The following is a 27,151-nucleotide window of genomic DNA, read 5'->3' as shown; positions in this document are numbered from 1 at the left end:
AACAGGGCCTGTGATGCCCCGTTGGTTATCTTATCTTTTTTGTTTAGCTCTGATAGTTGATGCCTACTGGGGTGGCAATTTAAGGCAGGGCTAATGGTTGACTAGTGGGGATGGGGTGGCTTGTGGGGAGGGAGGGGAGGGGGAGTAGGGGGGTAGGGGGGTTGGTTTCATATGGATGACTCAGAAATGACTTGGGTGCTTAAGGTTGGGTTACTTGGAGACTTTATTAATTATGGTGTTGGAGGGGGTGGAGGAATGAGCTGGGTTCAAGGATTTGAAGTGGAGTGGTGGGGAGGGGAGACCAAAGTCTGGGATAAGTGACTGAAAGGGTGATGGTGACACTTCGGAGGTGGAAGGGGCTGCAGTTGGGAGTTACAGTATACTCCCACAAGTGCTTAGGAGAATTTGTAATTATGGTGTTAAGTGCGGCTTATGTGCCAGGCACTGTACTAAGCACTGGAATGGATATAAGCAAAAGGGGTTGGACCCAGTCTCTGTCCCTCCTGGGGCTCACATTCTCAATCCCCATTTTTCAGATGAATGAGGTGAGGCCCAGTCAAGTGACTTGCCCAAGGTCTTGCAGCAGACAAGTGGCATGGCCTTCTGACTCCCAGGCCTGTGCTCTACCCACTACACCATGCTGCTTCTCTCGTCCAGTGATGAACACAAAGTAAGTAGTCCATAAATATGATTGTGTGTTGTGTGTGTGTATTCATATCACTGATTTGGGTTGATAATCTAGTGTTTGGTTAACTGATATCTACTGTACCAATTTATCCAGGAGGTGTGTAAAGCTGGAGTTGTGTGGGTGTGTGCCCGTGTGCTTGTGATGGGAGGGCAGGATGGGGGGGGAATGGCCAGGGTTGGATAGTCAGTGTCAATTGCATTATTGATGTGGGGGCTATGGAGGGAGCTGAGGGTGGTATGGGGAATGTGTTTGGATACCACTGACTTGTCCATAATGCTGATGTGGTGATGATGATGGGATTGGTGAAGTGCTTACTATGTGTTAAGCTCTGTTGAAAGTGCTGGGGTAGGTAGGAAGTTGGACACTGATGTGTGTATTGACAGTGTTTATGGCCCAGACTCTGATTTGGTTCCAATACTCCTGTCCTAGAGGGGCAGGGCATGCCACGGGTTACACAGGTTTTGGTTTTTCCTGACTTGGAGATGAGTCTGGGACCCAGGAAGAAAAGTGTCTGCTTGGTTGGTCCAAGCAAGTGTCTCTGGAGCAGAGGAAGTTGAGGGGTTGTGATGCTATGAGGTCTGTCTTCAGGGGAGATAACTGGGGCTCTGGATCCAGAGATGAGGGTCTTGGTTGGGGGAGAGAGGGATGGGGCAAAAACCGAGGGGTGCATGGGGGTGCATGCTCATGATTTCTGTATGTCTGTGTGTGTTTGTGTTTGTGTCTCTGTCATGGTGCCCTCCTTCTGTGCTCTTGCCAGCCCCCCAGTTAGCTGGTATTTTCCACTCAACCTTAGTCACCAAGGCCAGTGACCTCGCACAACTCAACATGGGACCCTGCACCAGGAATGTGTTAGGAGGTTAGGTGCTGCTTCCACAAGCCTTGTGCCGTCGTGCCCCCACCCCCCAGCCCTCCAACATCCATAACGAGAGTGCGCACCCAGCCCCCAACTACTGGAAACCTCCTCCATCCTCAGTGGATTCAGCGCCGTGGGTCAGTCCCAGTAGCGTCCGTATCGGAGCGTCAGACTGTGAGCCCCCAGGGGCAGGAACCGAGACCCGCCGATGGGGAAGGAGGGGTGGGGTGGTGGTACCGTCATGCACCTCTCATGGGCGGGATTGTGCCGACCTCAGCTTGCCGTCCGGAGACTTCTTGGGGGCTTCCCAATACCTGTACCCCTAGATACATGTTTCCCCTTCTCCCCCATGGGGCTCCATTACAGCGCGCCTCCCCCCCATCCCACTCCCCCCAGAAGCCCAGCAATGAGTTGGGGCTCAGTGGCTGCACCCGTGTGGAGTAGACCATAAGCTGGTTGTGAGCAGGGAATGTGTCTTTTCTATTAGACTCTACGAAGTATTTAAGAGTGCTCTGCGTTCAATAAATATGCCGGACCGAGCCAGAACCCCGCAAACACAAGTGCCGCCGTTGTAGCAGCCAAAGCAGCAGTAGTCATTCAGTATTTAGTAGATGCAGAGTACCCTACTGAGCACCTGGGAGACTGAGTTCCAAAGTGCAAATCTCTCCTCGAGTTGGAACCTAGTCTGCAGAATATTTTCAGATGATTTCTTACCCGACTCATCTTGGCTCCGACTTAAATGGATGAAATGTATTTATGTTAAATGTCTGTCTCCCCCTCTAGACTGTAAGCTGTAAGACTGTAGGCAGGGATTCTGTCGGATAGTAAGGGCTGGATAAATACCATTGACTGATTGAAATGGGTGTCTTTAGCAATTGAGGCGTCTCACCCCCGTCCTGCTTTTCATACCGTGCTCTGTCAAATAGCATTTGATAAACACTACTGCTGTCTTAATGCAATACTGCCACCCTTCACTTTACGTATTGATTTGCTCTGTTTTTTCCTATATGTACTGCCGATTCAAGCTTACCTTGGGTTCAGTGTGCACAGCTTCACGTACCGACCTTGTATATGCCATTCCACCTGTGTGCGACTCACTTTGAAACTTAGTGAGAGCAGGGGCCGTGCGTGCTATGGAATGTTGAACTTTCCGAAGCACTTATACCGTGTTGTTCTGAGGCTGATCCTTCCCCCTCTAGAGGGTACGCTTATTGGGGCAGGGCCTGCAGTGGCTGTGTTATTCTATTGTACTCTCCCAAAGGCTTAGTACCGTTCTCTGCACCTTTCTCTAAGAGCTCAAATATGATTGACTGAATGAGTGTCTTAGATTGTAAGCTCCCAGTGGGCAGGGGCTGTGTCTCTTGCACCCAACTTGCCCAAGAAGGTGCATAATGAGGTGGGGTCTGACTGGTCAGACCAAACTTGGAGTCAGATGCCTCCATCAGGCTCTACTGAGGGAGAGGGGAGGAAGGGCAGGGGTGAAGAACCAGCCTGGCACTGGTAAGTATTCAGGGCCTTGGCTACAGGAGGAGAGAAAGCAGAAGCCCATCTACTTTCTGCCCCCTGGAGAAGTCTCCCAGACAATCCTGCTCAGAGGTAAGATCCTAGGGATTTGTGTGTGTGTGTTGGGGGGGGTGATGTTGGGGAGAGGGTCAGCAGGGGCTAAGACTCTGCGGGGGGGGAACCCCGACTGCCTGGGGTGTACTGCAGTGGGGTGATAGCCAGGGCCTCTTCTGCAGGGTGGGTGAGTGGCAGCTGCTCTATCCTGTCTCTGCCTCTGTCTCGCTCTCTTGTGTGCGTGCTCTCTCTCCCCTCCCCCGCCCCCGGGTGTGAGTCTGCAGGGGACAGTCCAGCTCCAGAGTGAGGGCGCAGATGGAGCTGGGCACAGGTGGCAGCACTCCCTGACCCAAGTAGGGGGGCAGAGTGAGATTGCCCTGAGACCTGATTGAGTGTATCCTTAGGGGCCAAGGAAGGAGCCTGAGCCCCAGATGCATCCTGGGAGACCCAGCCCCCTGCTCCATCCCCGCCTCTCCACGGACATGTTGGTGCAGACAGGACGGTTAGTGTCGGGGTTATTAGGGCTCTGTTTGGGGCAAGTGGGAGGAATCAAAGAATCGATAACATTTTATTGAGCACTTAAGTCTAGAGGACTAGACTCTACTCTTGAGAGAGTAAAGAGGTCCTTATTTCCGTTACACCTCACACCATCCACTGCATCCTTTTAGTCCACAAAGTAGAGCAGTGACCCACCCCAAGCTGAGCCAGTAGTGACCCCGAGGCAGACTCCTCTCAACATGTAGCTTCCTACTCCCTGGGTGGAGGACTGGGCTGGCACTCTCCCCCGAAGTGGGCTAGAACACACCTCATCAGCCAATCAACGGTCACATCCATCCTCAGGAAGCCATAGCGCAGCGCCGAACTGGACCACCTCGCGCCGAGGGAAGTGGACGACTGACCAGCTATTCACCGGATGCCATGGACACTCATAGATTGCGCCGGCCCCACTGTGAGGGAATTGGTTGGCACCAGGCTGCTCCCCGCTCCCGTCCCCCAGCCCGCAACTGTGTATCCCCTCCTTCCAGATCATGCCATTTCCTTTGTGGGTCAAGGGTCAAACACTGCATCATGGGTGCCAAACCAGTTCCTTGCAACTCCAGGAGGGGATGGAGGTGTGTGTGTGTGTGTGTGTGTGTGTATGTGCCTCATGCATGAGAGTGAGGGCTGGGACCAGAGCAGGGTGAGAGGGACTGCCCCTCTTTGGATGGGTAGAGGGTTATGGAAACAGGGGCCTAGAGTTCTGGACAGGTGCTCCAAGGACGGACCTCCAGAGCGGGTGTGAAGTCGACCTGGGGCCCTTAATTCTATAGTCAGTGCGACTTCGTCCCGCCCTGGGCCGTTGGGAGTTATCTGCCCAGCTCTGGCTTCAAGAGTACAGACTCCCTTTCCCACCCAAGGGGGGTGCCCCTAGGGGAGCGGGGTTTAGGGGCAGGAAGACTCAAGAGTGTGTGTATCTATGTGTATGTGTGTGTGACTACCCTATGTCCTCCATCCCTCCTGGATGAGCAGAATGAAGGGGGGAGAGGACTAGCACCAAATCCTAGAGAGGGAAGATGCAAAGTGGTTTCCCCCTATCCTTTCAACAGAAGTGGCATGTTCTGGCCCCCTCCTCTCTTTGTCCCTTCTCGCTCCCCTTGGAAACCTGGGCTCTGAAAGCCCAAATGCATCTGTATGGAATAAAATGTATATATTCTGCATCAAGCCTGAATCCGGAAAGAAAAATCTTCTCTCTGTCACATGGCAGATTGTAGGAGAGATGAATTTGGGAGTCATTTATACTGATGTGATAGCTGCAGCCATATCCTCATTATTATTATTATGGTCTATGTTAAGCATTAAGCAGTGTGGCTTAGTGGATAGAACTGGGGCCTGGGACTCAGAAGGACTTGGTTTCTAGTCTGTCTATGCTATTCGTGTGCTCTGTGACCTGGGGTAGTCACTTCACTTCTCTGTACTACAGTAACCTCATCTGTAAAATGGGCATAAAGACTGTGAGCCCCATGTGGGACATGGACTGCGTACAACCTGATTAGTTTGTATCTACCTTAGACTAGTGCCAGACACATAAGTACTTAACAAATACATTCAATATTCAATAGTATTTATTGAGCACTTACTACATGCAGAGCACTGTACTAAGAACTTGGAATGTACAATTCGGCAACAGATAGAGACAATCCCTGCCTATTGATGGGCTTACAGTCTAATGGGGGAGACAGACAAAAACAGTAGCAATAAATAGAATCAAGGGGCTGTACATCTCATTAACAAAATGAATAGGGGGAAATAGCACAGTGCTGAGGGGAGGGGAAGGGAGGGGGAGGACCAGAGGAAAAGGGGGGGGAAGGGGGCTTAGCTGAGGGAAGGTGAAGGGGGGGCAGAGAGGCAGCAAAGGGAGCAGGGGGAAAAGGGGTAGCTCAGTCTGGGAAGGCCTCTTAGAGGAGGTGAGTTCTCACTAGGGCTTTGAAAAGGGGAAGAGAGTTAGTTTGTCAGAGGTGAGGAGGAAGGGCATTCCTGGACAGTGGGAGGAGGTAGGTCAGGGGTCGACGGTGGGATAGGGGAGAACAGGGGACAGTGAGGAGGTGGGCAGTAGAGGAGCGGAGCCTACGAGATGGGCAGTAGAGAGAAGGGAAGAGGGGGCAGGGTGATGGAGAGACTTGAACCCTAGAGTGAGAAGTTTTTGTTTTGTGTGGAGGTTGATAGGCAACCACTGGAGGTTTTTCAGAAGGGGAGTGACATGCCCAGAGCGTTTCTGTAGGAAGATGAGCCAGGCAGCGGAATGATGAATAGACTGGAGCGGGGAGAGACAAGAGGAAGGGAGATCAGAGAGAAGGCTGACACGATAATCCAGCTGGGATATTACGAGAGCCTGTACCAGTAAGATAGCTGTTTGGGTGGAGAGGAAAGGGCGGATCTTGGTAATAAAGGTGAGACCGGCAGGTCTTGGTGATGGATTGGATGTGTGGGGTGAATGAGAGAGCCGAGTCAAGGATGACACCAAGGTTGTGGGCTTGAGAGACGGGAAGGATGGTCGTGCCATCCACAGTGATAGGGAAGTCAGGAAGAGGACAAGGCTTGGGAGGGAAGATAAGGAGCTCAGTTTTAGACATATTGAGTTTTAGGTGGCAGGCAGACATCCAGGTAGAGACGTCCTGGAGGCAGGAGGAGATAAAAGCCTGAAGGGAGGGGGAGAGGACAAGGGCGGAGATGTAGATCTGTGTGTTAGCTGCATAGAGATGATATTTGAAGCCATGGTAGCAAATGAGTTCACCAAGGGAGTGAGTGTAGATGGAGAACAGAAGAGGGCCAAGAACTAACCCTTGAGGAACTCCTACATTTAGAGGATGGGGCGAGGGGAGGAGCCTGTGAAGGAGACAGAGAATGAATGGCCAGAAAGATAATAGGAGAAGTAGGAGAGATTGGAGTCTGTGAAGCCAAGGTGAGATAAGGTGTGGAGGAGAAGGGGATGGTCTACAGTGTCAAAGGCAGCTGAGAGGTCAAGGTGGATTAGGATAGAGTAGGAGCCATTGGATTTGGCAAGAAGAAGGTCACGGGTGACCTTTGAGAGAGCAGTCTCGATAGAGTAGAGGGGACAGAAGCCAGATTGGAGGAGGTCCAGGAGAAAATTGGAGTTAAGGAGTGTAGACTCGTTCTAGGAGCTTGGAAAGGAAGGGTAGTAGGGAGTTAGGGCAATAACTGGAAGGGGAAGTGGGGTCGAGAGAGGTTTTTTTTTAGTATGGGGGAGACATGGGCATGTTTGAAGGCAGAGGGAAAGAAGCCATTGGAGAGTGAGTCGTTAAAGATAGAAATTGAGGAGGGGAGGAGGGAAGGGGTGATTGTTTTTATAAGGTGAGCAGGAATCTGAAGCACAGGTGGAGGGGGTGGCACTTGCGAGGAGGGAGGAGATCTCCTCTGAGGATACTGCAGGGAAAGATGGGAAAGTAGGGGAGAGGGTTGGGGAGGGGTGACTTTGGGGAGCTCAGACCTGATTGTGTTAATTTTCGTGATGAAGTAGGTGGCCAGATCGTTGGGGGTGAGGTTTGGGGAAGGGGGAGGAACAGGGGCCCTGATGAGAGAATTAAAGGTCCAGAACAATAGGCAGGGGTGATGGGCATGGGTGTCAAAGAGGGAGGAAAAGTAGTTTTGCCTGGCGGAGGAGAGGACAGAGTTAAGGCAGGAAAGGAAATACCATTACGACCACAGAACTAAATGCTGTGGTAGATATGAGTTAATCCAGATGCATCTACCCTTCCCTCAATGAGTTTTAAACGAGTTTTAAAGAGTGTGACATGGACTATGTCCAATCTGATCAGCTTGTATGTGCCCCGGGACTTAGAACAGTGCCTGTCACAGAGGAAAGGGTTTAACCGATACCATTTTAAAATAAGGAGCATTCAGAATGGTAGGATATAAGAGCCTTCTCAGAGAAGAGAATTTCCAAATCATCCTGTTTTCCACTACATCCAGTTGGGTAAGCTCACTGTGGGCAGAAAGCATGTCTTCCAACTCTGTTGTGTTGTCCTTTCCCGAGCACTTATTACAGTGCTCTGCCCCCAGTAAGCACTCAATAAATATCATTGAGGGATTGACTCTAGATTGCCCCTCTACACTGTAAGCTTGTTGCGGGCCGGGAACAGGTCTTTAAACTCTGTTCATTTGTACTCTTCCCAAGTGCCTAGTCCAGTGCTCTGCATGCAGTAAGAGCTCCGTGAATTCCATCAATTGATGGATTATTTAGTTTAAAGCCTGAGGAAAGGGTGAGAGGTTGGAGTCCTGCGGTAGAGCTCCTCACGAATAGCCCGGATTAATTCATGAAAAGTCTACGCATCCTCACCCGTGAACCTGATGCCGAAGGGCTTTTCCTGATGGTCGTGATTTGTTCTCTGCAGAGTCGGGACCTGCATAACTTTAGAAATCTGAAGTTTCCCCACCCCTGCCTTCAGCAGGAGCATCCAAATCAGCAAAATCGAATTACCCGGCAGCCTGCTAGATGTACTTCAATGGGAAATTAGCTGGCACAATTCATTAGCTGGGTGGAGGGTTGTCACTGGACTGACAACCATCTGTCAGTTTCTCTTAGGAAGGATTGCACCCAGCTACTGCTTGCCTTGTTTCCAAGAGATCTGGGGGCGTGGGAATTATTAGAAAATCTGGGGGGGGGGGGGTTTCAGAACCCTGTAGAATCACTGTTCCTCAAGCTGAGCTGTTCTGTGGGGATGGGAGGGGTGATCCAGGGAGGAGGAGGAGGAGGGAGATGGGAAGGAGGAGCTGCGTGTCAGCGGTGGGGGAGTGGGGAGGATCATCTGTTGGCCCTCGGCCTGCCGGGGAAAGCCGATGGAGACTGACCCTCCAGGGCCCAAGCTAACAGTGGCTCGAAAGGCCTCCATCCCCATGCCTCCTCTTACCTCACCTCACTGCTCTCATGCTCCAATCCAGCCCACACACTTTGCTCCTCTAATGCTTACTTTCTCACTCTACCTTGATTCTTGTCTATTTCACCACCAACCTCTCACCCACATCCTGTCTCTGGCCCGGAACCCCCTACCATCTCATATCCGGCAATTACTCTCCCCCTCCCCCCACCCAATCCATTACCAAAACCTGCCGGTTTCACCTTCACAATATCACCAGGATCCACGCTTTCCTCTCCATCCAAACCGCTACCTCGCTGGTACAGTCATTCATCGTATCCCAACTGGATTACTGCATCGGTCTCCTTTCTGAACTCCCATCCTCCTGTGCTCTCCTCACTTAAGTCTATACTTCACTCTGTTGCCCGGGTTGTCTTTCTTCAGAAATGCTCTGGGCATGTCACTCCCCTCCTCAAAAATCTCCAGTGATTTGCCTATCAACCTTTGGTTAAGCAAAAACTCTTCACTATTGATTTCAAAGCTCTCCATCACCTTGCCCCCTCCTACCTCACCTCCCTTCTCTCCATCTACAACCCACCCTGCACACTCCGATCCTCTGCCGCTCACTTCTTCACCATGCCTCGTTCTCGCCTGTCCCGCCGTCGACCCCTGGCCCACATCTCACCTCTGGCCTGGAATGCCCTTCCTCCTCACATCTGCCAAACTACCTCTCTTCCCTTCTTCAAAGCCCTACTGAAAGCTCACCTCCTCCAGGAGGCCTTCCCAGACTGAGTCCCCCCCCAACTTTATCCTCGGCTCCTTCTCCCCTCCCCATCGCCCCTACTTCCTCCCTCTGCTCTACCTCCTTCCCCTCACCACAGCACTTGGTATATCTGTACATATTTATTATTCTATTTATTTATGATGTGTATAGATCTATAATTCTATTTATCTATTTTGATGGTATTGATGCTGGTCTACTTGTTTTGTTTTCTTGTCTATCTCCCCCTTCGAGACTGTGAGCCCGTTGCTGGGTAAGGATTGTCACTATCTGTTGCCAAACTGTACTTTCCAAGTGCTTAGTCCAGTACCCTGCACACAGTAAGCGCTCGATAAATATGATTGAATGAATGAATAAATTCAAGGCACATCTCCAAGAGGCCTTCTCTGTCTAAGCCCTCTTTTCCTGTTCGTCAACTTTCTTCGCTATCTCGGTGCCTTGCTCCCTATATTCAAACCGCCACCACCCCCCACACACACACACCCTCAGCCCCACGGCACTAATGTCCATATCTGTAATGTATTTATGTAGATTAATGTCTGTCTCCCCCTCTAGACTGTAAGCTCACTGCAGTCAGGGAATGTGTCAGTTATATTGTTATATTGTACTCGCCCAAGTGCTTAGGACAGAGCTCTGCACACAGTAAGAGGTCAATGAATAGGACTGACTCTGCTCAACCAGGGGCTTGGCCCCGTTGGTGCCAGTGGGGGGAACTGAAGGTCGGTCTTCTGTCCGGACAAAACCTTGACCAGTAACCCCAAACCTTTCGAAGTTACTGAGAACCCATGTGGCCTAGTGGAAAAAGCACAGGCCTGGGAGTCAGAGGACCTGGGTCCTCACCCCAGCTCCGCCATTTGTCTGCTGTGTGACCATCCAACCTCCCTGTGTCATCCCTCCCCATTACTGACTCTCCCCCAGTGACCCAGCATGGACCATCCAACACTTCCGACTCTCCCTTCTCCATCGATCTCTGTGCCTGTTTCCTCATTTGTAAAATGGGGATTAAGACTGTAGGCTTACTGTGGGACGGGGACTGTGCCCAACCAGATTATCTTGTATTTACCCCAGCAGTTAATACAGTGCCTTGCACATTCTAAGTGCTTAATAAATGCCACAGTTATTATTATTACTATCCGGAAAGTCAGATTGGGCCGTTCTATGGGAGATTGATCAGAGTAGGTGCTGTTCTCATTTCTCTTGCCCCTTGGTTTTTGTTTTTGTTTTTTTAAAAAAATTTTTAATTTTAACTGTTTTATTTGTATTTGTTAGGTCTTGGCTCTTTGTGCTAGGCCACGCCATTTTTCTCTTAATTGCCTTCAAGCAGTGTGTTCACTAGCAAAAACAGATCCCAGCCGGAAAGCCAGATTACTCCATCAATTAATCAGTGCTCTTTATTGAGTCCTTACTCTGGGCAGAGCACTGGACTAACTTTTTATAACATTTAAGCGCTTGCTTTGTGTTAAGCACTCTGCTGAGCTCTGAGGTAGACAAAAGTTGCAGACAAGCAGTATGGCTTATTAGAAAGAACCCAGCCATGGAAGTCAGAGGCCCAGGGTTCTAATCCCAGCTCTGCCACTTGTCTGTTTTATGGCCTTGGGCAAGTCACTTCACTCTTCTGTGCCTCAGTTACCTCTTCTGTGAAATGAGGATTAAGACTGTGAGCCCCATGTGGGACAGGGTCTATATCTAACCTGATTAGCTTTTATCTACCCCAGTGCTTAGTCCAGTGCCCGGAACATAGTAAGTGCTAAACAGATACTGTAAAAAAAACAAGTTGAGGGGTCTCCCTGCCCCGTCTTCTGCTCAGTCTCCATGTCTGTGACCAGAAACCATTCATTCTGCTTTCTCAGCTTTTCTGTCTCCCTTTCAACTCACCTGACTTGAGTCATAAGCACACGTGCACCGCCCCCCCATACCCCCCGAATTAAAGCTCGTAGACCTTGAAAACATTCTTTTGCTTTAGCTCCCAGGCCATCTTTCAGCTTTCTGAAAGAAAACTGATTAAGGTTAAGACAACAGCATCAACTTTATCCCAGAAGTCATGTGTGGTCCTTTATTTTTCCCAGTGGATAATGTCACATGCACCTCATAAGGGTCCAGCCGTTTGAAGGAAGCAATGGCGCTCCCGGCCTGTTTACACTGAAACCGCAAAACAAGAGTCACGATGGACCCTCATTGCTTAGAATTAGCCCGAAAAACCCACCAGCATTTCCTCTCAGTTGTCTCCCTAGGTTTAAGTGTTTACTAGGTACAGAGCATGGTAGTAACTCTATTGTCTTGTACTCTCCCAAGCACTTAGTACAGTGCTCTGCACCTAATGTGCACTGGATAAATACCACTGATGGATTGACTGATGCATTCTCTGGCCTTAAGGTGTCATCTCCAAATGTCTGCTCCTTAGCTTTTTCCTTGCTGAGAGAAGAGGGGGACAGGGAGGGAATAGGGAGGCAGGGAGGGGGAGAAGAAGGGAAAAGCAAAAGTGGAAGGGGGAAGAGAGAGGCTGTGAAGGGGGAGAGGGAGAAGAGAGCAGGAGAAGAGGAAAACTGTAAGCTCACTGAGGGCAGGGATCGTGTCTCTCAACTCTAACAATTATTATTATCCGGGAAGTCCGATTTGGCCAATGTGTGGGAGATTGATCAGCGTAGGTGCTGTTCTCATTTCTCTTGCCACCTGTTTTTTTCTTTTGGGTTTTTTTTTAAACAGCACACTTCACTCTTCTGTGAAATGGGGATTACTGTGTGCAGAGCATTGTACTAAGCATTTGGGAGTCACATTCCCTGCCCATGAGGAGCTTACAAATGCTCACCAGTGTTTTGCCCCAGTGATAATAACTGTTCTATTTGCCCAGTAATGTAGTAAGCCCTGGGATAGATCCAAGATCATCAGTTTGGACCCAGTCCCTGTCCCACATGGTGCTTCCAGTCTAAGGGGGAAGGAGAATAGGGATTGAATCCCCATTTTGCAGATGAGGAAAATGAGGCCCAGAGAAGTTAAGTGAGTTGGCTGAGGTCACACAGTAGGCAAGTGGCAGATCTGCGATTAGAACCCAGCTCCTCTGGCTCCTAAGCATGTACTCTTTCCATTAGTCTGAACTGCTCCCCATTGCCTTCTATTGTGACCTCCTATCTAAAGAGGATCGGGAAGCAGAGTTCCCCAGTGGAAAGTGCCCTGGCCTGGGAGTCAGAAGGTGTGGGTTCTAATTCACTTATTCGATGGTGTTTATTGAGCACTTACTGAGTGCAGAGCACTGTACTAAGTGCTTGGGAGAGGACAATAGAACAACAGACACATTCCCTGCCCACAATGAGCTCACAGCCTAGAGGAGGAGACAGACATGAATAGAAATAAGCACATAACTAATATCACAGTTCTTTCTAACCCCTGCTCCTCCCTGTTCCTGCTATGTGATCATGGGCAAACCACTTCTCTGGGTCTCAGTTCCTTCAGCTGTAAAATGGGGACTTATCTTGTATCCCTCATGTGGGACTTATATCTACCCCATCAGCGCTTAGTCCAGTGCCTGGAACATAGTAAGCTCTTAACAAATGCCATAATTGTTATTATTACATTGCTTGACACACAGTAAGCATTTTAACAAATGCCACTATGATTGTTGTTGTTGTTATCATTACCACATCTCCTCCCATCCTCAAAGACTCCTGAAACCCTTCCTCCTCCTCTTCCTTCAGGAAGCCTTTTTAGATTAATTCCCCACACCCTAAATTGCTGCATTCCCAATAGCTCTATTAGCATTTAAGTCTGTCGCCCTAACTCCTGCATGTAGGTCTATACTGGTATGTAGATTGGTGGGATATGATAGTCTACTTGGAAGGCTCACTTTTTCACTGGCCATCTCTGGCTCTTCTCTTCTGCTCCTCCTCTTGTTGAATCCTTTGTGTCTCCCCTATGACAGGGTGGTAACCTTTCCTCCATTGAATCATAATAGATCAATGTGCTATTGAAATGCTTACTAGGAGCCAAGCACTGTCCTCAGCACCGGGGAAGAGAGGGAATAATCAGGTGGGCCACAGTCCCTGACTTGTCAGCTGTATGACCTTGGGCAAATCATCTGACTTCCCTTGTCATCTGTAAAGTGGAGATGAAGATTTTGAGTCCCATATGGGACAGGGACTATGTCCAACTTGATTATCTTGTTTTTTTTATCTCAATGTTTCATCAGTCCCTGGCACGTAATAAAGTGCTTAACAACCTTACAAAAAAGAAGGGAGAACACATTTCCTGCCCACAGTGAGCTTACAGTCTGGAGTGGGGGAGACAGACACTAATATAAATAAAATTACAGCTGTGCCCAAAAGTGCTGTGGGACTGGGAAAGAGGAAAAAGAAAGGGAGCAAGCAAGTAAGAGTGAGGCAGAAGGGAGCGGGAGAAGAGGAAAAGAGGGTTTAGTCAGGGAAGGGCTTTTGGAGGACATGGGCCTTCAGTGAGGCTTTGAAGTGGATGGAGATGCAGAGGGCAGTTTTTGAACACCAGAAACTCCCCTGGATGTCTTGGGAACGATTTTTTTTTTTTTTGGATCTCATTCCCTCTGCACTATGAGCTCATGTCTACCTCAAGAACTCTGTTTCAGAAGCCCCCTCCCCTGGGCTCAGCAGTGAGCCTCCTGCCACCCTAAGGAAGGAAGAAACTCTTCCCCGCCCCCCCTGCAGTTGCGGCAGACACAGAAGAGAAGGGATTTGGGGAGGAGTCAAGTCGGCCCATGTTGCAGTGGAGAAGGGAAGCAGCGGGGCCTAGGGGAAGGAGCCCGGGCCTGGGAGTCAGACGGACTCGGGTTCCCATCCCGGCTCTGCAGCTTGTCTGCTGGGTGACCTTGGGGGAGTCTCTTCACTTCTCTGTGCCTCAGTTCCTTCATCTGTCAAATGGGGATGAAGACTGTAAGCCCCACATAGGACATGAACTGTGGCCAACCCGATTCACTTGTATCTAGCCCAGTGTCTAATACAATGCCTGTCACATAATAAGCCCTTAACAATCAGTACTATCTCTATTTTTTCCTTCTGTAAGTTTTTTTTTCAAGGGGATGAAGAGTTGACATGGGTCCATGGGCTTAGACACAGCAAAGCGCGATTAATCTCTCTCCTTTTTCCTTCTGTAAGTTTTTTTTCAAGGGGATGAAGAGTTGACATGGGTCCATGGGCTTAGACACAGCAAAGCGCGATTAATCTCTCTCCTTTTCTTTCTTTCCACAGAAAATCACCAAGCGGGTCTAGGGAAGAAAAATCTTGAGGGAGTGATGACAAGGAACAATCCATCTGGGCTCCAAAGGGATATTTATTCCTGGGATCCAGCACTGATCTGGGGGTGAACAATCTGTGATTTTGTTTGCCACATGGATGTGTGTTTCGGGAGATTCGCTGGGCCTGTGTTAATCAAGGCTGGGATCAATTTGATGGTAATAATCAAGGAGGGTCAGGTTGGAGTGGGGAAGTACTAGGAGGGAAAGGAAGATGTCGTTTCTTTTGTGTCGGGTTAGTCATGGTAATTCTATCTTCTTCTTTCCAGCCTTAAACTGAACCCTCTTTTGTATGTTTTCATACTTTTAGAAAAGAAATTCAACAACTTTTGACTGACATGGAGACAAGAAAAGAAACCATCGCTTCCTCCCCATCCTGATATGCGCGTCCCACACCACCAAGGAAGTGCCAGGGTAAGCCAGGGTAGGCCCCCGGGGACTTCAGGTACGGGGTCCCCCCAGGGGGAGGATGGGGAATCTGGTGCTATCCTGCCGACCCAGGGACCTCAGTCTGGGCAGTCAAGCGGACACGGATCAGCCCAAGAGGGTGCTCGAAACCCACCCGACCTCTCGTTTGTGGCTTGGAACCTTGACTTTGATACATTCGGTCAGTAGGTTGCATTTATCGAGGGCTTATGTTGTGCAAAGCGCTGTACTACGTGTTTGGGAAAGCGCAGTACAACAGTAAAGAGTGACAATCCCTGCCCACAACAAGCTCACAGTCAGGTGGGGGTGGAGCAGGGCAGGGACAGGGGAGACAGACATCCACACAAATGGACAGACATCAATAGAAATAAAATTACAGAAATATCTACAAGTGCTGTGAAGCTGGGAGAGGGGGGAAGATTAACGGGAGCAAGTCAGGGCAACAGAAGGAAGTGGTAGAAGAGGAAGGAGTGGTAGAAGAGGAAGCGTGGGGCGTAGTCTAGGAAGGCCTCTTAGAGGAGATGTGCCTTCAATAAGGCTTTGAAGGGGTTGAGGGGGAGAGTAATTTTCTGGTGGTTTTGAGGAGGGAGGGCATTTCAGGCCAGAGGTAGGACATGGGCCAGGGATCATCGGTGAGGCAGGTGTGATGGAGGCACAGTGAGAAGGTTAGCAACAGAGGAGTGAAGTGTTCAGGCTGGGTTGTAAGAGAGAAGCAGGGTGAGGTAGGAGGGGGCAAGGTGACGGAGTGCTTTAACACCACTGGTGAGGAGGTATTGCTTGATACGGAGATGGATAGGCAATCATTAGAGATATTCATTCAATAGTATTTATTGAGCGCTTACTATGTGCAGAGCTTTGTACTAAGTGCTTGGAATTCAAGCACTTGGAATCCAATTGCTTGTACTAAGCGCTTGGAATTTGGCAACAGATAGAGACAATCCCTGCCCATTGACGGGCTTACAGTCTAATTGGGGGAGACAGACAAAAACAATAGCAATAAATAGAATCAAGGGGGTGTTCACCTCATTAACAAAATAAATAAGGTAATAGAAATATATACAAATGAGCAAATGAGCACAATGCTGAGGTATTTGACATGAGGGGGTTGACATGTCCTGATGGTTTCTGTAGAAAGATGTTCTAGGCAGCAGAGCCAAGTGTGGACTGGAGTGGGGAGAGGCAGGAGGTGGGGAAGGTCAGCAAGGAGGCTGATGCAGTAATTTAGGCTGGTTAGGATGAGTGATTGTATGACCGTGGTAGCAGTTTGGATGGAGAGGAAAGGGCAGATTTTAGCGACGTTGTGAAGGTGGGACTGACAGAATTTGGTGACGGATCGAATATGTGGGTTGAACAAGAAAGCGGAGTCAAGATTAACACCAACGTTACGGACCTGGGAGACGGGAAGGACAGTGGTGCCATCCACAGTGAGGGGAGAGTCTGGAGAGAGGACTTTCTGTTTCCTGTTTCCATTACTATGAGCCGATAGCATCCCGGAAAAGAAATGTCTTTTTTAAAGTTTTTTGAATGGTATTTGTAAAGGACTTACCTAAAGCCCAGGCACTGTTCTAAGTGCCGGGCTAGATTCCAGCTAATTGGGTTGGACACAGTCTCTGACCCACGTGGGGCTCACGGTTTTAATCCCCGTTTTCTAGATGAAGGAACTGAGTCCCGGAGAGGTAAAGTGGCTTACCCCAGGTCACGCAACAGACTAGTGGCGGAACCTGGATTAGAATCCAGGTCCTTGGGGCGCCTGGGCCCGTGCTCTTTCCACTAGGTCACATTGCTTCTCAGTACTTGGTGCATAGTATGTGCTTAACAAACACCACAATTCTTAATTATTCCAAGTATTATTATAATTCCTACAAGAGAAGTATAAGATTGTTTCCCCCATTTAAAAGTGATCTTAGTGGGTGGGAGAGATGGCATTGGTTATGCACTCAAGCACTGGGATTGATACGAGCACTCTTCTAAGCACTGGGATTGATACGAGCTAATCAGATTAGACACACTCCCCGTACCACGTGGGGCGCACAGTCTTCATCTCCATCTTCCAAACCAAGTTAAGTAAAGAGAAGTGAAGTGTGTTGTCCAGCGTCACCCAGCAGACAGGTGGCAAACCCAGGTCCTTCTGCCTCAAAGGTCTGTGTTTTTCCACGAGGCCATGCTGCTTCTCAGTCTTTGGCACAGAGTAAGGCCTTAACAGCTACTCCAGTTATTAGTAATGACAACTGTTATTCCAAGAGAAGTAGAAGACGGTTTCTCTCATTTACCCTCATTCAATTTAGCTTAATGGGTGGGAGAGTTGAGGAAACAAGTCGAAAATTATGAAGACATCACCTCCTGTTGAAGATGGCGGGTGACCCTTGGCCCTGCGACTTTGAACCTGAGAACTCGTGCAGGAGTTGATGATAGTGTTGGCACCTTGCACGATGCCATCTACACTCCCTTGGTCCTTCCAGGAAGCGAAGGAAGAGGAGAAGGAGGAGGAGATGCAGGGAGATTGGGAGGAGGAGAAGGGGGAGATGAAAGAAGAAGAGGAGCGGTAGGAGGAGGACTATTAAGCGTCTCCGGTGTGCAGAGAGAGCACTGTGCCAAGCCCTGGGAAATAATTCCCAGGTGAGAACTGAGGGGAACCTTAATAATAATTATGGCACTTGTTAGGGCTTCTAATATGTGCCAAGCACTATTCTAAGTGCCGGGGTTGATTCAAGTCCCTGTCTCATGTGGGGCCCCTACTCTTCATCCCCATTTTACACATGAGGTCACTGAGGCACAGAAGTTAAGTGACATGGTGTAGAGGCTAGAGCATGGGCCTGGGAGTCAGAAGGTCATGCGTTCTAATCCCGGCTCCACCCTCTGTGGGGTGTGTGGCCTTGGGCAAGCCACCTCACTTCTCTGTGCTTCAGTGACCTCATCTGTAAAATGGGGATGACGAATGTGAGTCCCGTGTGGGACTTGGACTGTGTCCAACTGGATTTCCTTGGATCCACCCCAGCACTTAGTACAGTGCCTGGCACATTGTAAGGACTTCCCAGATATCATTATTGTGATTATTCTCATTCTTAACCTAGCAGCAGACATGTGGTGGAGCCCGAATTAGAACACAGGTCCTTCAGACTCACGGGCCCGTGGTCGATCCACTAATTCAGGCTTTTAACTGCCATCTCTAGGTGAATGATTCCCAAATTTACCTCTCCAGCCTGGACCTCTCTCTCTCTCTCTCTTTCTTTTTTCCTAATGGTATTTTTTAAGTGCTTACTATGTGCCAGGCACCGTACTAAGCCTTGAGGTAGAAACAAGCTAATCAGGTTGGGCAGATTCCCTCTCCTACTGAGGCTCCTTGTCTTAATCCCCATTTTACAGATGAGGTCACTGAGTCCCAGAGAAGTGAAGTGACTTGCCCAAGGTCACACAGCAGATGATTGGCAGAACTGGGATTGCAACTCATGTCCTTCTGACTCCCAGGCCTGTGCTCTATCCACTAGGCCATGTTGCTTCACGTCTCCACCTGCCTTCCCGTGAGCTTGTCCTCGAGGCTGTGAGTAAGGAATGTGTCCGTTGGTTCTTGTATTGCACTCTCCCAAGCGCTTAGTACAGTGCTTTGTACACAGTCAGGGCTCAATAAATAGAATTGAACAATCGAATGAATGACGTCTCTACTCGCAAGTCCCGCCGCAGCCTCAAACTAACCAGGCCCAAAATAGAACTCCTCGTATTCCCACCCAAATGTTCCTTATTTCCACCCCAACATTCCTCTTCCACATTGTTTCCCATCCTTGTAGACAATGCCACCATCCTCCCTGCCCCTCACGCCTGTAACCCTGGCATTATCCTCGGCCCATCCTTTATTCACCCTGCATGTTCAACCTGTCACCAAATCCTGGAGGTTTTACGTTCACGTTTCTACAATCTTCCCTTTCCCTTTCCTCTTCATCGCAACTGCTGCCCCACAGATCCAAGCACTTACCCTACCTGAACAGATGGGAGTTTGGCTGGATGGGGTGGATAGAGCACCAGCCTGAGAGTGAGAAGGTCATGAGTTCTCATCCCAGCTCTGTCACTTGTCTGCAGTGTGGACTTGGGCAAATCACTTGACTTCCCTGTGCCTTTGTTCCCTCATCTATAAAACAGGAATTAAGACTGTGAGGCCTATGAGGGACAGGGACTGTGTCCAACCCTCTTGGCTTGTATCCAACCCAGTGCTTAGTACAGTGCCTGGCACATAATAAGCGCTTAACAACCATCCTAATAATAATCATAATTATTATTCATAGTAATGGGCTCCTAATCCCGGACCACACCAGACGCTGGCCCTATTTCCTCCCCTCGATTCTCCCCCATCCCCCCTCCCTCAACCAAATTCCAGCCCAATTTCCCCTCCCCCGCCACCAGCCATTGGTCCTATTTCACCTTCAGGTAGGATCTTGGGAACACATTCTTCCTAGACTGATCAAAGGTCACAGGTCCAAGTGCAGAGATGAGGCAGAAGGGAGAGCGAGCTGGGGAAAAAAGGGCTTAATTGGGGAAGGCCTTTTGGAGGAGACATGACCTGGGAGGTGGGGAGAGGAGCGGTCCAGTGTAGATGGAGGGAGAAGGAATTCCAGGCCGGAGGGAGGATGTAGGGAAGGGGGTCGGCGGCGAGATAGATGAGATTGAGGCAGTGAGCAAGGTAGCACGAGAGGAGCAAAGTGTGCAGACCGGGTTGTAGTAGGAAATCGCTGAGGCGAGGTAAGAGAGGGCGAGTCGATTGAGAGCATTAAAGCCGATTGTAAGGAGTTTCGGTTTGATCCGCATTTTCCAGATGAGGAAACTGAGGCCCAGAGAAGTAAAGTGACTCACCTAGGGATGACCAGCAGAGAAATGCCGGAGCCGGGATTAGAACTCAGGTCCTTCTGGCTTTCAGGCCCATGCTCTAACCACGAGGCCAAGCACTGTATTAAGCACTGATGAAAGGTCATCAGGTCGCACCACCCGGTCTCTGCCCTCCTGGAGTTTTCAGCCTCATTGCGATGAACCCAGCAGCAGGCCTCGTGCCCAACTTCCAGAGGGCAAGTTGAGAACACCTGGCGGAAAAGGTGAAAGGTCCCGGACTCTGATGGCCACGGCCTCTACCGCGCCCACTGGGGAAGTAGGGGCGTTGAGTCATCCAGCCGGGCCGGGGCTCAGACTCTGACAGTGTCATCCTCGCTGAGAGGTGTGGGCCATCCGACTCCTGATTCTCCCCATTCCTGACTCTCTCCCCCAGTGGATTCGGTACAGATAATTATAATAAGAATAATAGTAACAGTTCTTGGTGACAGCGTGCAAAGAGACTGAATGATCTCCCCCTTTGATCTCTAAATGCGAGCCTCAGTTTTCTTTTTATAGGGCTTGTTAAGCACCTCTGGTTCAAACACTGTTCTGAGCACAGAAGTCGCACGGCCCAGTGGCCTGGGAGTCAGAAGGACCTGATTTTTAATCTCACTCTACTCTGTGCCTCCTCTTTGATCTCGGGCGACTCACTTGACTTCTCTATGCCTCAGTTACCCCCATCTGTAAAATGGGGGTGAAGACTGTGAGAGTCGCACGTGGGACAGTCCCTTGACCTCACAGCTCCCTCCAGGTCTCACCTCCTGCCATTCCTTTCTAAACTGCCTGTGGGAGTCATCTACAGACACTGTCTCAAATTCCTGTCCTCCAATTCCCTCTTTGGATCCCTTCCAATCTGGCTTCTGTCCCCTTGACTCCACTGAAACCGCCCTCTCAAAAGTCACCAGCGATCCCCTTCTTGCCAAATCCAAGGGCTCCTCCTCCATCCTTATCCTCCTCGGCTTCTCAGCTGCCTTTGACCCTGTGGACCACCCCCTTCTCCCGGATATATTATCCAACCTTGGCTTCACTGATTCTGTACCTCTCCTGATACTTCCTGTATCCTATATATATATGTGTATATATCTATCTCCCAATACCACCTGGTACCTCCTGTACCTCTCTTATCTCTCTGGCCATTCATTCTCAATCTCCTTGGTGGGCTCCTCCTCTGCCTACCATCCCATAACTGTGGGGGTCCCTCAAGGTTCAGTTCTCCAACCCCTTCTGTTCTCCATCTACACTCATTCCCTTGGAGAGCTCATTCGCTCCCATGGCTTCAACTACCATCTCTTTGCAGATGATACCCAAATCTACTTTTCCTCCCCTAATCTCTCTCCCTCTCTCCAGGCTCACATCTCCTCCTGCCTTCAAGACGTCTCTGCTTGGATGTCCTCCTGTCACCGCAAACTTAAAATATCCAAAACAGAGCTCCTTATCTTCCCACCTGAACGCTGTCCCCTCCCAGACTTCCCTGTCACTGTAGATGGCGCCACCATCCTTCCCGTCTCACAAACTTGTCACTTTGGCATCATCCTTAACTCTACTCTCTAATTCAACCCACATACTAAATCCTTCACCAAGTCCTGTCGGCCCCACCTTCGCAACATCGTTAAAAACTACCCTTTCTCTCCATCCAAACTGCTACCACATAATACAATCGCTCATCCTCTCCTGATTAGATGACTGCATCAGACTCCTTGTTGACCTCCCAACCTCCTGCCTCTCCCCACTCCAGTTCACACTTCACTCTGCTGCCCGGATCATCTTTCTACAGAAACATTCAGGACATGTCACCCCCCTCCTTAAAAATCTCCAGTGGTTGCCTGTCCACTTTGGTAGCAAACAAAAACTCCTCACTGTTGGCTTTAAGGCACTCCATGACCTGGATCCCTCCTACCTCACCTCCCTTCTCTCCTTCTACAACTCAGGCCGCACACTTCACTCCTCTGGTCCTAACCTTCTCACTGTGCCTCCATCTCTCCTGTCTCGCTGCCGACTTCTGGCCCACGTCCTACTTCTGGCCTGGAACGCCCTTCCTCCTCCAATCTGCCAGAAAATGACTTGCTCCCTTTCAGAGCCTTACTGAAGGCACATCTCTTTAAGAGGTCTTCCCAGACTCAGCCTCACTTTTCCTTATCTCCAACTCCCTTCTGCATCACCCTGATTTGCTCTCTCCCCTCCCCCTCCCACCTCACCCCTCAGCACTTATGTATATATCTGTAATTTAATTTGTTTATATTGATGCTTGTCTTCCCCACTCTAGACTGTGAGCTCATTGTGAGCAGGAATTGTCACTCTTTATGGCTGTATTGTACTTTTCCAAGCTTTTAGTACAGTGCTCTGTCCACAGGAAATGCTCAATAAATACAATTGAATGAATGAATGACAGGGACTGTGTCCAACCTGATTAGCTTCTATCAATCCCTGTGCTTAGTACGGTGCCTGGCACATAGTAAGTGCTTTAAAAAAAAAGAAAGAGTGGGCTTGAGAGAAGTCTAATCAGGTCAGACGCTCTTGAATGAAAGCTTCTCCCTTTAGTATTATGGTACCCAATTTGTAAATGAGCTACACAATTATGATGAGGCAACTGCATTGTGGAGCTCAGAGCCAGTGCAGAGGGCCTAGGTGGATTGGATTTGTGGGTCGTATCACATGTCCCCCAGTAACAATGATGAGGGGATGTGGTCTCATTCACGGATCACCTGCTTCTGGGGAAAGACTCTGGGCAGAGCAGAATTGTTTCCTGTCAGCCAGACAGTCCATCATTCGTATTTATTGAGCACTTACTGTGTGTGGAGCACTGTACTAAGCATTTGGAAGAGTACAATATAATAATCATTAGAGACATTCCCTGCCCACAACAGACTTAGAGTCTAGAAGGGGAGATAGACATTAATATAAATACATAAATTACAGATAAACCTAAGAGCTGAGGGACGGTGAGTAAAGGGAGCAAGTCAGGACGATGCAGAAGGGAGTCGGAGAACAGGATGGGTTGGTCCAGGAGTGATTTAGAGGTGTCGGATGGTCCGTGCCGGGCTGGTCAAGTCGGAGTCGGAGAGGGGAGAGTCAGGGGTGTTTGCCGGGGGAATCTGTGTTGGGCCTCTAAAGGAGAAGTCAGGGAAGGAAAGGAGATGTAAAAGTCCCTGATGGTCTGGTCTGGATCTCCTGGGGAAGAGACTAGGATGGAGAGAGGAGAGTCAGAGGTGTCGGATGGCCTGTGCTGGGTCACTGAGAAGAGAGTCAGTGATGGAGAGGGGGAGGGTCAGCGATGGAAAGGCAAGAGTTGAGGTTGTGCAGAGGCCCATGCTGGGTGACGGAGGGAGTCAGGGGTGTGGGATCGTCCATGTTGGGTCACTGGAGGATAGTTAAGTTGGTCCGTGCTCAGTCAGGAGAGGAAAGAATCAATGAAGGAGAGGGGAGAGTCGGATGTCAGTGTACTCAGTGGATGTGGAGCACTCTTACGGGTATCTCCGGATGTAATGTGCTGTGCTGGTTGCCTAGTGGGTGCAGAGCATTTGCTGAGGGTTCCTTGGCCTCGATCGAGCTGACAATCTAATAGCCATGTAGATCATTTGATCCGGTTTACCCCGATTTGATGTAGACTAGCCTAGAGTTCACAATTTTCCTTCATAATAATAATAATAATAATAATCAGGTATTTAAGCCCTTACTAAATGCCAAGCACTGTTTAATTATTTTTAAGTCATTGTTAAGTACTCACTATGTGCCGGGCACTATACTAAGCACTGGGGCAAATACAGGTTAATCAGTTTGGACATAGTCCATGTCCCACATGGGGCTCACAGTCTTAATCCCCATTTTACAGTTGAGACCTCTGTACTAAGCAGTGGATGCAAGATGCAAGTTAATCAGGTCCTTTTCAGGGCTCACAGTCGAAGAAGGAGAGAGAACAGGTATTGACTCCCCATTTGAAAGATGAGAAAACTGAGGCACAGACCAGTCAGGTGACTTACTTGTCAAGATCCCACAGCAGGTAAGTGATGCAGCCAGAATCCATCAGTCAGTCCTATTGATTGAGCGCTTACAATATGCAGAGCATTGTACTATTTGGATTAGAACCTAGGTCCTCTAACTGCCAGGCCCGTGTCCTTTCCACTAGGCCTCACTGCTCATTTATGAGTGAGAGAACCAGACAAAAGACAAATGGTTGGTTGTGCACCTGAGGGATGAAAATTATGGCTGGATTATCTAGGAGGAAAGACGCGATAATGGAAACTAGACTCGGGCCTGATAAGTCTCATGGATTTCCCCCTAAAGACGGTGAATTCCTTGTAGGCAGGGAATGTGTCTCTTGTTACATTGTACTCTCCCAAGTGTTTAGTAAGGTGCTCTGCATAAAGTAAGTGCTCAATAAGGGCCACTGAATTGAATGACAGATTTTCTAACCCAACTGCCTCTCTTGCTTCTCCCAGTTATTAGTTGTCCCTGTACCCTCCCTCCGTAGGCCAGCTGTGGCCAGGAATTGTCTCTCTTCATTGCTAAATTGTACTTCCCAAGCACTTAGTACAGTGCTCTGCATACAGTAAGCACTCAGTAAATATAATGGAATGAATGAGTGACAGAAATGAATTGAAATACTGCATTTTAGACTTCTTTTTCAGTTGACAGTAATCACCCGGCCTATTGTTCTAATGGTACTTTTACAAAATGGTATCTGTTAAGCACTTACTGTCTGCCAGGCTCTGTTCTCAGTGCTGGGGTAGATACAAGTTAATCAGGTCAGACAAGGTCCATGTCTCACATGGGTCTCATGGTCTTAATTTTCCAGAGGAGCTACCTGAAGCTAGAGAAGTGGAGTGACTTGCCCAGGGTCACACATCAGACGAGTTGCAGAACCCAGGATCAGTATCCCGGTCCTTCTGGCTCCCAGGCCTGGGCTCTATACCCAAGGCCACACTGCTTCTGATCAAAATGGTTTTCTCATTGAGGACAGAAGGAGTCTGAGGGTTCCAGTAAGCAGCCAGTGCAGTGCTGCATCTCTAGTAGGATCTTGGGATTAGAGACCACTACACTGGGAGGCATCCATTCCAGCACTCTGCAGCTGGTAAGTGCCCAGTATAGTGCTCTGCAAGCAGTAGTCACCCATTAGAGGTCTCTATACATAGCTTTGTAGCACAATATTCTGCACATAATAATAATGGTATTTGTTAAGGTCTACTAGGGGCCAAGCACTGTAGAAGGTCGACAGAAGGTCAACAGGTTGGTTGTAAATTCTCAGAGACTTAATCCCTATTTTACAGATGAGGTAACTGAGAAGTTAAGTGACTTGCCCAAAGTCACCCAACTGATAAGTGGCAAAACCGGGATTAGAACCCACATCCTCTGACTCCCAAGCCCATGCTCTTTCCATTAAACCACACTGCTTCTCATGCAACATGTTAGATGCCTAGTTCAGTGGTCTGCCTATTGGCATCTACCACGGTGCTCCAGACATGGTGAGCGTCTCCCTGTCTAGACTCTAAGTTCTGGCAGGGATGGTGCCTTCCAACGCTATTCTATTGCACTCTCTCCAGTGTGTAGCATAGCCCTCTGCACACAGCTGACTTCAGCTTCTTGAAGGCAAGGCTCTTGTTTACTAATTCTGATGTGCTCTCCAAAGTCCTTGGTACAGTGCTCTGCCCATAGTAGACTTGTAAGCTCTTGGAAGGCAGGGATCGTGGTTACTAATGCACTACTAATCTACTAATACTAATACAGTGCTCCTCCCAAGTTTGACCTTAAGCTCCTCGAAGGTAAAGGAGTGTGTCCACAATTTCTCACGCATTTGGCAAGAGGCAGAATCGGTCAACCCTCGGGTTCATTGATTAGCTGTGAGCAGACACTTCAAAGGGAATGGAAATTCATTCATTCACTCATATTAACCGAGTGCTTACTGTGTGCAGATCGCTGTACTAAGCACTTGGGATTGTACAGTACAACAATAAATGTACATATTTCCAGCCCACAATGAGCTGAGAGTCTAGAGTGCGGGAAGCAGACATTAATATCAGTACATAAAATTAGAGGTGTGCACATAAGTGCTGTGAGGTTGGTAGAGGGAGAGAACAAAGGGAGCAAGCAAGTCAGGATGAGTCAGAAGGGAGCGGGAGAAGAGTAAAAGAGGGCTTAATCAGGGAAGGCCTTTTGGAGGAGATGAGCCTTCAATAAGGCTTTGAAGTGAATGGAGATGCCCAGGGGAGTTTTGAATACCAAAGATTCCTCTTGATGTCTTGGGAACGGATTTTTTTTTTTTGGATCCCCTTCCCTTTGCACTCTTAGCTCATGTCTGCCTCGAACCGTGCTTCAGCAGCCCCCTCTCCTGGGCTCAGCAGTGAGCCTCCTGCTGCCCTAAAGCAGGAAGAAACCCTTCCCCATGCCCTGGCAGCTGTGGTAGACAAAGGGACTTGGGAAGGAGTTGACCTGTGTAGCAGTGGGGAAGGGAAGCAGCAGGGCCTAGTGGATGGAGCCCGGGCCTGGGAGTCAGAAGCACTTGGCTTCTCATCCCGGCTCCGCAGTTTGTCTGCCGGGTGACCTCAGATGAGTCTCTTAACTTCTCTGTACCTCAGTTCCTTCATCTGTCAAAGGGGGATGAAGACTGTGAACCCCAAGTAGGACTGTGTCCAACTCAATTCACTTGGATCTACCCCAGCATCTAATCTGGTGCCTGGCACATAGTAAGCTCCTAACAACAGATGCCACCTCTTTTTTTTTCTTTTATTTTTTTTCAAGGGCGCCAAGAGTAGGCATGGGTGCATGGGGTTAGACTCAGCAAAGCAGGACTAATCTCTCTTCTTCTCTTTCTTTTTACAGAAGATCACCATGCGGGTCTTGGGAAGAAAGGCCATGTGGGAGTGATGACAGGAACAGTCCTTGTGAGCTCCCAAGAGATATTTATTCCTGGGATCCAGCACTGATCTGGGGGTGAACAATCTGTGGTTTTATGTGCCGCAAGGATGTGCATTTTGGGACATTCGCTGAGCCTGTGTTAATCTAGGCAGGGATCAATTTGCTCCAAATCATCAAGAGGGGTCAGGTTGAAGGGGGGAAGAACGAGGAGGGAAAGGAAGACATGGTTTCCTTTGGGTCGGGTTGATTCTGTCTTCTCGTTTCCAGCATTAAACTGAACCCTCTTTTGTATGTTTTTAGACTTCTAGAAAAGAAATTAAATAACTTTTGACTGACATGGAGACAAGAAGCGAGACCATCATTTCCCCCCGTCCTGAGATACATGCCCCACACCACTGAGGAAGTGCCAGGGTAAACCTGGGCCCGGGGGAACTGCAGATACGGGGTCCCCTCAGAGGGGGTGAGGAATCTGGCGTCATCCTGCTGACCCAGGGACCTTAGTCTGGGCAGCCGAACCGGACACGGACCGGCCCAAGAGGGTGCT

General features: G+C 49.2%; 1 long non-coding RNA gene across 3 annotated transcripts; it reads left to right on the top strand.

The window, feature by feature from the left end:
• Positions 1-576: 576 nt before the first annotated feature.
• On the top strand, positions 577-27,073 carry LOC114811314. 3 transcript variants are annotated; one of them, XR_003758993.2, is made up of 4 exons: positions 577-670; positions 14,438-14,549; positions 14,792-14,895; positions 26,572-27,073. It is a non-coding gene; the product is annotated as an uncharacterized LOC114811314 (long non-coding RNA). The 3 variants fall into 3 exon arrangements; XR_003758992.2 differs by having other exon boundaries at positions 14,438-14,640; XR_005659983.1 differs by lacking the exons at positions 14,438-14,549; positions 14,792-14,895; positions 26,572-27,073 and adding exons at positions 3,068-3,137; positions 3,503-3,600; positions 3,939-4,804.
• Positions 27,074-27,151: the final 78 nt, after the last annotated feature.

Source organism: Ornithorhynchus anatinus, chromosome 4 (genome assembly GCF_004115215.2).
Source record: "Ornithorhynchus anatinus isolate Pmale09 chromosome 4, mOrnAna1.pri.v4, whole genome shotgun sequence".
In the NCBI taxonomy this organism is placed as follows: Eukaryota; Metazoa; Chordata; class Mammalia; order Monotremata; family Ornithorhynchidae; genus Ornithorhynchus; species Ornithorhynchus anatinus.
Note: the sequence above shows the minus strand (reverse complement) of the source record. Positions and strands in the feature narration are given on the sequence as shown.